Raw genomic sequence first — 12,823 nt, 5'->3', positions numbered from 1 at the left:
ACAAATAGCACAATAATTATTATAATCGTTATTATTATTAACAGCTCTCTTTATCAGCAATCATCCCTTACCCAACAGCTCTCTTTACCACTTCTTGCCCCTTATATATCAGCTCTCTTCATCAACACTCCCTGCTTACTTATGTGTCTACCAAGTCTTTTATATTGTACTCTCCCAAGTGTTTAGTACAATGATCTGCCTACAGTAAGTGCTCAGCACTTAATAAATGCCATTATTATTATTATTATCAATTAATCAATTGATCAATCATATTTACTGAGCACTTACTGTGCTCAGCACTTAATAAATGCTATTATTATTATTGTTATCAATTAATCAATTGATCAATCATATTTACTGAGCACTTACTGTATGCAGATCACAGTACTAAACATTTGGGAGAGTACAATATAACAGACTTGGTAGACACAGATAAGTAAGTGGGGAGTGTTGATGAAGAGCGCTTACTATGTGCAAAGCACTGTTCTAAGCATTGGGGAGGTTAAAAGGTGATCAGGTTGTCCCAAGGGCGGCTCACAGTCTTAATCCCCATTTTACAGATGAGGTAACTGAGGTTCAGAGAAGTGAAGTGACTTGCCCAAAGTCACACAGTGACAATTGGCAGAGCCAGGATTTGAACCCCTGACCTCTGACTCCAAAGCCTGGGCTCTTTCCACTGAGCCAAGCTGCTTCTCATGAACTCTCCCCCCTTATATATGAGCCCTTCTCACAGAGGAGCAGCACAGTATAATGGATAGAGCACAACCCTGGGAGTCAGAAGGTCATGGGTTCTAATTCCATCTTGAATGCTGTATGACCTTGGGCAAACCACTTCACTTCTCTGTGCCTCAGTTACCTCATCTGTAAAATGGGGATGAAGACTGTGAACCCTGAGCGGGACGGGGACTGTGTCCAACCTGATTTGCTTATATTCACCCCAGCACTTAGTAGAGTGCCTGGACATCGGAAACACTTAAATGATCATTTCTCACCAGTTTTATATATCAGCTTATATATATATATCAGCAGATATATAGAGTTTTTATATATCAGCTCTCTTCACCAGGTCTCCCTTTTACCTCTCAGTTCTCATCACCAGCTCTCTCCCCTTCCATATTAACCATCTTTCACCAACTTTCCCTCTCTTCCATATCAGCTCTCTTCACCTGCTCCCCCCAGTTTGCACTCTTCCCTCTTCCCAAACTCACCTTCTAACTGTCCCTCACTCTCAAATCATTTGCCTCTGATCCACCACTCATTGTTCCCTCAGCCCGGGAATACCCTCCCCATTCAAATCTGCCAGACCACTTTTGGCACCTTGAAAGCCCTCCCCAAATCCCGCTTTTTTCAAGAAATTTTTCCTGATTTTCCCTGATTATTTTGAGAGCATCCCAAGTCATTTGAACACAGCAGCCACTCTTAGCATTTATGTATTTTTTGCTACCCTCAGAACTTACGCACAATGTATCTTCACTTGTACATTCAATTATTTATTCAGCCATTTCATCCTGACATATTCATCCTGACTATTTTTAATTTATGTCCTCTGACTCCTCCATTAGGTTACAAGATCTTTGAGGTTAGAGAACATGGGTATTGATTCTGTTGCATTTTCCCAAGCACTTAACAAAGCGCTTCATTCATTCATTCATTCAATCATATTTATTGAGCGCTTACTGTGTGCAGAGCACTGTACTAAGCGCTTGGAAAGTACAAGTTGGCAACATATAGAAACGGTCCCTACCCAACAACGGGCTCATGGACAGAGAATGTGACTACTAATTCTGCTGAATTATACTCTCCCAAACACTTTGCTTAGTGTTCTGCACATGGTAAATTCTTTCAATCACATTTATCGAGCACTTACTGTGTGCAGAGCACTGTGCTAAGCACTTTTGCTCAGTATATACCACTGATAGAATGTTAATATTAATAGTGGTATTCTTTAAACACTGTGTGCCAAGCATCATACTCAGCACTAGGGTAGATTCAAAATATTGAGGTCACGCAGAATATGTGTCCCACATGAGGCTTACAGTCTAAGGAGGAGGAAGAACTGATATTCAATCCCCATGTTACAGATGAGTAAATTGAGGTACAGCAAAGTGATACACCCAAGTGGCAACTAGCAGAAAAGTGATCAGAACCCAGGTCCTCTGACTATCAAGCTTGTCCACTTTCCAGTAGGCCACGCTGCTTTCTTTCACTCAGTAGGGACCCAATAAATACCACTGATAAGTTGATTGATTGAGTGTGGAGGGGGCTTCCTGGGGCCATCGGGGAGCCACGCTGGGCCATTGCCATTGGGAGGGAATGCCCTTCTCCCACTCCCTTCTGTGTCACCCTGACTTGCTCCCTTTATTCACCCCATGCACGTCCCAGACCCACAGCACTTATGTAGATATCAGTCACTGATTTATTTCTACTAACGTCTGTCTCCCCCCTCGACTGTAAGCTCGCTATGGGTAGGGAATGTGCCTGTTTATTGTAATAAAGTACTCTCCCGAGCGCTTAGTACAGTGCTCTGTACACAGTAAGTGCTCAATAAATACAACTGAGTGACATTCTGCAGTGGAGAGACCACTATTCATGTGAAAAGAAAGGGCCAGTGGCAGAGTTGGCAAGTGACAATGAGCAGGGCCCAGATTTGGGCAGGAGCAGTCTCAAGTCTTCTGCTGTGGAATGCCCAGATCAAAGCTGTCTTCCAGCCTGGCATGGGCTCTTCCCAGAGTTACTCTCCCAGACTCCCGTTTTCCAAGCCGTCAGCCTGAAAGCAGTCATCCCCGGGATCCACAGGGTCCCAGCAGCCAACAAGCAGTGGCGCAGAGTTGCAGTCTGCCCCTGAGGATACTGGGGTGCATATCCAGGGGACACCAGAGCTATCCTGGACTCTCATAGTGGAAAGGAGAGGGCTGGGGAGATCTGCTCCAAACAGTGACCACTCATTCATCCAATTGTATTTATTGAGCACTTACTGTGTGCAGAACACTGTACTAAGTGCTTAGCACTGTACACTTAGCACGTCAGGACCCCCCTGCCCGTGCAGGAGAGAATGGGCCTGGCATCAGTTGGTGACTCCACAAGAAGTGCTGGGCAGGGGGAGTTTCCTGTGGGTCAAGGGACCTTCTCAAAGCCCCACCAGGCACTTGGGGACAAGTGGAGGAGGGAGAGTGTGACTATACCTGACCAAATATCTGGTATCTGCTCCAGTGCTTAGCAAAGTGCTTGGCACATACTAAGTTTTAACTAATACCATCATCACCATGATTCATTCAATCATATTTATTGAGCACTTACTGTATGCAAAGCACCATACAAAGCACTTACGTGCTGAATGATCGTTATTATTAACATTATCATCATCATTATCATTATTGTTATCATCATTATTACCTATAGAGGAAGAATCATTTTGTCCTCAGAACAATAATGATAGTGATGGTGATGATGATAATAATGATCATTAAGCACTTAGTATAGTGCTTTGCACACAGTAAGCGCACAATAGAGGCAGAATCATCTTGTCCTCACAGTGTTGCAGTGAGAGGCAAGGACTATTGTCTCCATTTTACAGATGTGGAAACTGAGGCCCAGTGAGGTTTCAGAGGGAGAGGAGGGGCAAGATCCCTGGTCTTCTGCCCCAACTCTCTTCCCTGGAATTCCACTGGGAGCCAATCACCTTGCTCTGCATCATCAGTGCTCTGCACACAGTAAGCACTCAATAAATACGATTGAATAAATGAATGAATCTCTCGGCTCCCAATCGAACGGAGATCGGGACTCTCCCCTCCCAGCCCCCTGACTCCACCCCTTGTCTGCTGTGTGATCTTGAACAAGTTACTTCACTTCTCTGGGCCTCAGGTACCTCATCTGTAAAATGGAGATTAAGACTGTGAGCCCTACGTGAAATGAACAGGGAGTATGTCCAATGTTATTTGATTGTCATCCCCCCAGTGCTTAGTACAGAGCCTGGCACATAGTTATCACTTAACAAATACCACAGTTATTATTATTATTATATTATTATTAAGTCCAATTGATTGATTGTTTCTGGCTTCACCAGAGACTCCTGCTGCACAAGGGGCTCAGCGAATTCACGGGCTTTGGGAGGCCTTGAAAATGTTTCACTTGCCCGTAGAAACGGAAACAGCAAGGCAAGGTAATCCCTTTGCCAGCATCACCCAACCTCCTAACACAAGTTTCCCACAAATCCTCCCCCAGGGAGCTGTGAAGAAAGCCAAGGCAGCCTTCAGAGAATGAAAACAATCCTCGGCAATGGCAACCTGAGATCACCTTTTGATATGGTCACTTGGTCACTTGGTATGACCACCAAGTTGACATCACTGTCCAGTCTATTACTGCCCACCCTCCCAGACAAATCAGCATGCAAATCAGCTCATTTGCCTGCTCCCTGTTTCTAATGACAGCTCCTCAAATGAGTCAGTTCTGCCACTTGCCTATTGTGTGACCTTGAGCAAATGATTTAATTCCTCAATGGCTCAGTTTCCTCCTCTGTGAAATGGGGAGTCAGCTGGGAGAGTGGAGGACTCCGGTGTGAGCAGCTAGAGCTAGAGGTAAACATTTGGGTCGATGAGAAAACTACCTTCCAATGGCTCAAAAGCAGCCTGTTTCCTCCCTCTTGAATCCTCTCGGAGCAACCGGCTCTGTTCAGGGACATTTTGGCTAGGCTGAGAGGTGAGTGCTTTCAGTTAGACAAAAAAAAAAAGAAAAGGAACAGACCCGGATGTTAAAACTACTCAGAAGGAGAGAGAGGAAATGGGGTAAAACAATTACTGTTAAATTAATAGCAAACTTAAGGGGAAGGAGGGGAGTGATCCAGGCCTTGGATGTTTTTTTTTCCCCTCTAAAATCAGAGGATACAGGTGTTCTGATCCACTTGTTCGGCTTGGCTACTTTAGGGCTGTCAGAAATTGCAAAATCCGATTATAGTGAGTTGTACTGACAGCCAATAACATGAGAGAGCAAAACCCTCTTGCATCTGTTTCACCAAATGAACAGACTTTCAAAGCAGACAGAAGTGCTTTTAGATCTCATGAGGCTGGATTTTGATGTCTTTTATTTTAAACCAATAAATAAGTTATGCCTGCCTCTTCCTGTTACCTTAGTCTAATAGCTGTTTTGCAGAAAGCAAGATAGGGATGCGTTTGCATACCCAATCACATCTATAAATGGTTCTGGAAATCTTTACCAAGGTGTGAAAGTGTGTTTCTAAGTAGGTTTGTCTGTTTCTAGGTCGTGGAACTGTTCCTTATTATATTTGTGTGTTTCCAGGTCGGGGAAAAGTGTTTTATAGTAGGTTTGTGTGTTTCTAGGTTGTGAAACCCTAATCTGCCAGCTTGTTGCAGACAGGGAATATGTCTGCCAACTCTATTGTATTATACTTTCCCAAGACTCAGTACAGAGAGAAGCAGCATGGATCAGTGGAAAGAGCCCGGGCTTGGGAGTCAGAGGCCTTGGGTTCAAATCCCCGCTCTGCCACTTGCCAGCTGTGTGACTTTGGAAAAGTCCCTTCACTTCTCTGGGCCTCAGTTACCTCATCTGGAAAATGGAGATTAAGACTGTGAGCCCCATGTGGGACAACTGATGACCCTGTATCCCCCACCAGTGCTTAGAACAGTGCTTGGCACATAGTAAGCACTTAACAAATGCCATCATTATTATTACAGGGCTCTGCACATAGTAAGCACTCCATAAATACCTCTGATGATGGTGAAAGGGTGTTTGTTAGTAAGCAGGCTTGTATGTTTCTAGTTGGTGGAAATGTGTTTCTAAGATTAGTGTATTTCTAGATTGTTGAAATGTGTTTCTTAGTAGGTTTCTGTATTTCTAGGTTCTGGAAGTGTGGTTCCTAGTGAGTAGGTTTGTGTGTTTCTAGGGGATGGAAATGTGTTTCTTAGTTTGTGTATTTCTAGGTTGTCTCAATGTGATTAGAAGTGTACCCAATTTTGAACATGAAAAGAATAGTGTGTGTGTGTGTGTGTGTGTGTGTGTTTGTCTGTGTCTGTGTGTGTCCCCTTCTCAGGGGATTTATGGAGGGCTCGCCTAAATCTGTTTTAGTTTCTTTGGTCCTCCCTGCAGTGTGAAAAATGCGTTGGAATTCAGTAGCTTAGAGAGTACATGGGGTGTGCCAAATCAATATATGTTCACTTAGAACTGGAGAGAAGGAGGTCATAATTGAGGAATAAAAGCTATGCTGAGTTGGCCCAGTAGGTAGAAAGAGGCTCTTTCAGGGAACATCAAAGAGTTTTCCAGGGGAAAATGTGGGATAAGAAGGTGAGCCAAAGAGAATGTTCTAAAAAATGAAAGCTTCTTTCAGAGGGCCATGACAAGGATTCAGATTAAGGTTCATAAAGCCTTCAACAGTAGTATTTCCATCTTTACCCCTTGAGTGCCAACCACTAAGAAAAATCCAGGGCAGATCTAGGCCATTTTTGTTTTTTTAATACTATTTGGGAGGTGCTTATTATCTTCCAGGCACTGTACTAAGTGCTGGCGTAAATAAAAGATAATCAAGTTGGACACAATCCATGTCCACATAAGGCTCACAGTCTAAATTCCCATTTTACAGATAACTTCAACGTCAATCTATAACTTTTATAGATAACTTCAAGAGAAGCAGCATGGCTCAGTGGAAAGAGTGCGGGCTTGGGAGTAACAGGTCATGGGTTCGAATCCAGCCTCCCCCACATGTCTGCTGTGTGACCTTGGGCAAGTCACTTCACTTCTCTGTGCCTCAGTTCCCTCATCTGTAAAATGGGGATTAAGACCATGAGCCCCACATGGGACAACCTCATCTCCTTGTATTCCCCCCAGTGCTTAGAACAGTGGTTTGCACATAGTAAGCTCTTAACAAATACCAACATTATTATTATTATTATTATAACTTAACTGAGGCCCAGAGAAGTGAAGTGACTTACCCAAGGTCACACAGTAAACATGTGGTAGAGCCAGGATTAGAACACAGATCCTGACCCTCAGACCTGGGGTCTTTTCTTCTTTTCTTTAGTCTATACTGCTTCTTTTTTTTTTTTTACTCCACCATTGGATAAGTAATAATCTGGTGAGAAGCAGTAAAGCCTAGTGGAATGACCCCGGGTCTAGGAGTCAGAGAACCTGAGTTCTAATTCCGGCTCTGCTACTTGCTTACTGTGTGGCCTTGGGCAAGTCATTTAATTCTTCTGTGACTCAATCTCCTCAACAGTAAAATGGGGATTCAATACCTCTTCCCCCCTCCTTCTTAAGATAGGGAGCCCCATGGGGAACAGGGATTGTGTCCATCCGGCTTATCTTGTATCTACTTCATTGCTTAGTACAGTGTTTGGTACATAGGAAGCATAGCTTGTCGTCATCAAGGAACATGTCCACCAACTCTTTTGATTTTTACTTTCCTTAGTACAGTGCTATGCATATAGTAAGTGCTCAGTCAATACCATTAATGATGAAATCTCAACTTTTTTTTGTGGTACACCTAAAGCAGAAAAGTTAACCAATCTGTTCATGCCATATTATCACCCTATTTCTGGAGGTGAAAGGTGGAATACTGACTGAGACAAGGAAGTTTTCCCGGACATCAGTGCGCTGGTTCTGCCTGGCCTTTGCTCACTGACAATGGTGGATCCCACTGACTATGGTATAGTCCCTATACACTGTAAATTTGTTGAGGGCGGGGACGTATCTACCAACTCTGTTGTATTGTACTCTCCCAAGCACTCACTACAGTGCTCCGCACACAGTAAGCGCTCATTAAATATGATTGACTGATTGGACAAAGGCTCTGTCCCCCATGGGGCTCACCCCACACTGTCTACAGTTGGTTGAGTCTTCCCATCTCCCGGCCTTCATTCGGCTGGAACCTTAGGCCCCAAGCAATACAAAAACTTCGTTGACCATAACTCCCTCTTTCTCTCCAAATTCCTGTCCCTCCAGGGACTCACCTACTGTTTGCTATGGTTACTCAACAGCTTTTTCTGGAATTGCTTTGCTCTTCCCACTTGATCGTCAGCTCCACATAGGCAGAGATCTTGACTGCCTTCTCCCAAGTGCTTGGGCAATGGTTGGGCAAGCCATTTAAACTCCTCCATGGCTCAGTTTCCTCATCTGTAAAATAGGGTTTTAATACCTGTTCTCCCTCCTACTTAAGATTGGGAGCCCCATTAGGAACAGGGGCTGTGTCCAATCTGATTATCTTATGTCTACTTCAAGCCCTTCTATGGCAGAGATCATGACCTCTAGCTTTATTGTAGCCTCCCATGAGTTGAGTACAATGCTCAGCACACAGTAGGCACTCACTAAATTACTGTGGATGGAATGACTCATTATTAAGCATGAAAAGTGGAGGGGTGGGTTCCCTCAAAGTCCTGAAAATCTGAAAAACCTTTAGGAATTCGGAGCCCTGAGCTATGGTGGTGTCAGCCCACAACATGACACAGGTAAAAAATACCTCCGCTCTAGATCTGAACCAAAAAGTGAGTCCCCCTTGAGAGGCATAGAGTTAGGCTTCCCAGGGGACCACAAGTTCACTACACAAAGCTCAAAGGGTATGACACACCTAAACTGACTCTTTACACACAAGGCAGTCCCATCACACCCACCCAGAGGAAATCCTTGCACAACTTGAATTCATTCAATCATATTTAATGAGCACTTACTGTGTGCAGAGCACTGTACTAAGCGCTTGGGAAGTACAAGTTGAATCCGCACTCGGCAGTGGGAGCACATAGAACACGCACGTCTTCTTGGCCGTTTGGCAGAAACGAGTTCAAAGATAGGGTCTTAGGGTCACTGGGCATATCGTCCCATCTAGGGGGAGGATGGAGCACCTCCGTGATGATATACAACGCCGTAGCTGGGCCAGGGTGAGACTAAAGGGTCATGCCATATCCGTTTGCTACGGCTCTCTAATCACAGCCAGTCTCCTGGGCCGATGTAAAGTTTAAAGCCACTTACCTTGGAGCGAGGGACGCGTCTCTGCCTCTGCTGCCATCAAGTTGGAACAGCCTCGACCAAACCGGAAAAAGCTCAAGTCACATGTCGTAAGAGTTTGCCTGGGTCTCTGGCTGGTAAGGCTTACAGGAGGGCAGCAGGAAGAGAAAAAAAATGAGCTAATTTTTAAATGAAACCACTTCCTGCTGCTAAAATTCAGTTAACCACACCTATCACCTTATTTCACGGCTCTGAGAAATGTCCTTGTATAGCCAGTGAACAAATATGATTGCTCATTTCCAGAAAAAAACGCGCTTACTTTTTTTGTGCATTTCAACCAGAGGAGGTACTTGTGCAGTTGAAAAGGAAGCAAGGAGAGGAACAGGCAAGCTAAACACAGAGAAGACTTCCCTTTTCTCCCCCTTCTAGCAAGGGCTGTGAAAAATACACATGAACACACGTTTTCGTACAACTTAAATTGGCACATTTTTACACTCCCGGGTATCCAGAGACGGAGTAGGGGAAGGATCCAATGATTTTTGGTGACTCTTGCAAACAGGAGGATTTGTGCCACAAATGGCACAATTATCCAGTCAGTGTTCACCTGCCCCTCCAACACCCACCCATCCCACACTCCTCCCACCCCCACAATCCCCCGTCCAATTTTATATATGACTACTATAGAACATGATTACTACTCTTGATAAAGTTTACTATGAGCAAAGTGGCGGGGAAGAGACAAGTTGATTAGATCAGTCGTAATCCCCGTCCCACATAGATTTCACAAAATAAGTGATCATTATAGATGAGGACACTGAGGTACAGAGAAGTCAGTGAATTGTCCAGCAGCACACAGCGGGCAGGTAGTAGAGCTGGGATTAGAACCCAAATCCCCTGACTCCCTGGGCTGTATTATTTTCTCTAGGCTTTTCAGGGAAGGTACAAGCCTTCTTCTTCCTCCTCCTCCTCCTCCTCTCCCTTTTTCTCTTCCCACTCCTCCATCTCATTCCCCTCCCCCTGCTCTTTTTTACCTTTCTCCTCATGCTAAGCATCATCATCTGAATCTACTCTGTGCAGGGCATTGCACATTACAGTTCATAGCGCATACAGGAATTGCATTTGACTTTTCCAGATGTCTGGTTCTAATTCAATAATAATAATATTAATGATAATGATGGTATTTGTGAAGTGCTTACAATGTGCCAGGCACTGTACTAAGCACTAGGGTGGATACAGGCCAATCGGGTTGGACACAGTCCCTGCCCCACATGGGGCTCACAGTCTCAATCCCCATTTTACAGATGAGGGAACTGAGGTATAGAGAAGTCAAGTGATTTGCCCAAGGTCACATTGCAGACAAGCGGCGTGACCAGGATTAGAACTCATGATCTTCCAACTCCCAGGCCTGTGATCTATCTACACACTACATGTATGGGGAAAAGTAATTTACCATTCAACCCTTTACAGTCACGATCCGACCACATCTTCAAGGAACACGACTCCACCATATCTCTATCTGTGGTTTAACCAGTAAGATAATAGATAGAAATATTAAACACACCCACAGCAAATCAACGGATTGATAAGAACATAAGTCTGCTGAGGTGACTGAGGGTTCGTCATGGCTAAGAGGTAGTGGTGGGGGCTTGGAGGGTTGGGGTTTAGTCAGGGGAGGTCCCCCGGAGAAGGTGGCTTTTGGGGAGGCTGTGAAGGAAGTGGTGGAATGTGGTCTGGGGGAACCGAGTGGGATGAGAGGACCAGGCTGGGAGAAATATGTAAGCAGAGGGCCTGTGTCGGGAGAATCGAAACTGAGGACACCTGAGAAGTTAGTTTGGAAGGAGAAATGAGCATGAGTTGGTCATCAAGTTCATTCATTCATTCTTTCATTCAATCGCATTTCTTGAGCACTTACTCTGTGCAAAGCACTGTAGTAAGAGCTAGGGAGAGTAGAATACAACAATAAACAGATATATTCCCTGCCCATAACGAGCTCACAGTCTAAAGCAGTCCATCACCTTGCTTCCTCCTACCTCAGCTGGCTACTCTCCTTCTACAATCCAGCCCACACACTTGACTCCTCTGCCACTAATCTCCTCACTGTGCCTCCACCTCACCTGTCTTGCCACCGACCCCTGGCCCACATCCTACCTCTGGTCTGGAATGCCCTCCCTCCTCAAATCCGACAGACAATTTCTCTCCCCCACTTCAAAGCTTTACTGAAGACCCATCTCCTCCAAGAGGTCTTCCCATATTAAGTCCCCCTTCTCTTCTTCTCCCACTCTCTTCACCCCTTGCCACTATCCCCCCCAACACTGGCCTAGGTCTCTCGATCCTTTCATATCCAACAGATTATTACTCTGCCCACCTTCAAAACCTTTCTAAAAAGCACAACTCTTCCAAGAAGCCTTTCCTGACTAAACCCTTATTTCCCCTACCCATCCTCCTCTCTGCATTGCCTGTTTGCCTCTGTACCCTTAAACCCACCCAAAGCTTGCAAGACTTATATACATCTCCTTACACACTGCCATTACCCCCTACCTCTGATTTATTACATTATAACGATAATAATAATGGTATTTATTAAGTGCTTACTATGTGCAAAGCACTGTTCTAAGTGCTGGAGAGGTTACAAGGTGATCAGGTTGCCCCACGGGGGGCTCACAGTTTTAATCCCCATTTTACAGATGAGGTAACTGAGGCCCAGAGAAATTGTGACTTGCCCAAAGTCACACAGCTGACAATTGGCAGAGTCAGCATTTGAACCCATGACCTCTGACTCCAAAGCCTGTGCTCTTTCCACTGAGCCACGCTGCTTCTCCATTATCCATGCTTCTCCATGATCCATCTCCTCCTCCCCCTAGACTGCAAGCTCCTTGTGGGCAGGGAACATGTCTACCAAATCTGCTACATTGTACTCTCCCATGCACTTATTACAGTGCATGCACACAATGAGCACTCAACAAATACAACTGACTGATTGACAGTAAGCTCACTATAGGCAGGGATCACGTCCCCCTACACTAATGTATTGCACTTTCCAAGCACTTAAATACAATGCTCTGCACACACTGAGCACTCAGTTTGATCCATCAGTGGTACTTATTGAGCACTTACTGTGGCCAGAGCTCTATACTAAACACTTGATAAGTAGAACTGATTAATTGATTGATTAAATGGAGATGATCACATAGAGAGAGAAGCAACATGGCTCGGTGGAAATAGCACAGGCTTTGGAATCAGAGGTCATGGGTTCAAATCTGAACTCCACCAATTGTCAGCTGTGTGACTTTGGGCAAGTCACTTAACTTCTCTGTGCCTCAGTTCCCTCATCTGTAAAAATGGGGATTAGGACTGTGAGCCCCATGTGGGACAACCTGATCACCCCATATCCCCCAAGCACTTGGAACAGTGCTTTGCACATAGTAAGCGCTTAACAAATACCATTATTATTATTATTATTATTATTAGTGGAAAAAGCATGGTCCTGGGAGTCAGAGGACCTGGGTTCTAATCCTGCCACTTGCCTGCTTGCATGACCTTAATCTAGTAATTTATTTTCTATTTTCTTCATCTGTAAAATGGGGACTCAATACCTGTTCTCAATACTTAGACTGTGGGCCCCATGTAGGACAGGGACAAAGTCCAACCTGATTATCTTTTCTACCCAGTGCTTGGCACATAGCAAACACTCAGTAAATGTCACCATTATTATTTATGCAAGCAACCCTGCCACTAGACTATAAACTCCCAGAGGGTAGGGATTGTGCCTACAAGCAGCAGAAGAGTAGAGGATGAAACACATTGACTTGTGCATAGTTCAAAGCCTAAAAATATCCAATCAATTTTTGGTTTATCCAACATAAAGGGACAGGATTGACCA

Source organism: Tachyglossus aculeatus, chromosome 9, assembly GCF_015852505.1.
Source record: "Tachyglossus aculeatus isolate mTacAcu1 chromosome 9, mTacAcu1.pri, whole genome shotgun sequence".
In the NCBI taxonomy this organism is placed as follows: Eukaryota; Metazoa; Chordata; class Mammalia; order Monotremata; family Tachyglossidae; genus Tachyglossus; species Tachyglossus aculeatus.
The sequence above is the reverse complement of the archived record's forward strand: the minus strand, read 5'-3'. Positions refer to the sequence as shown.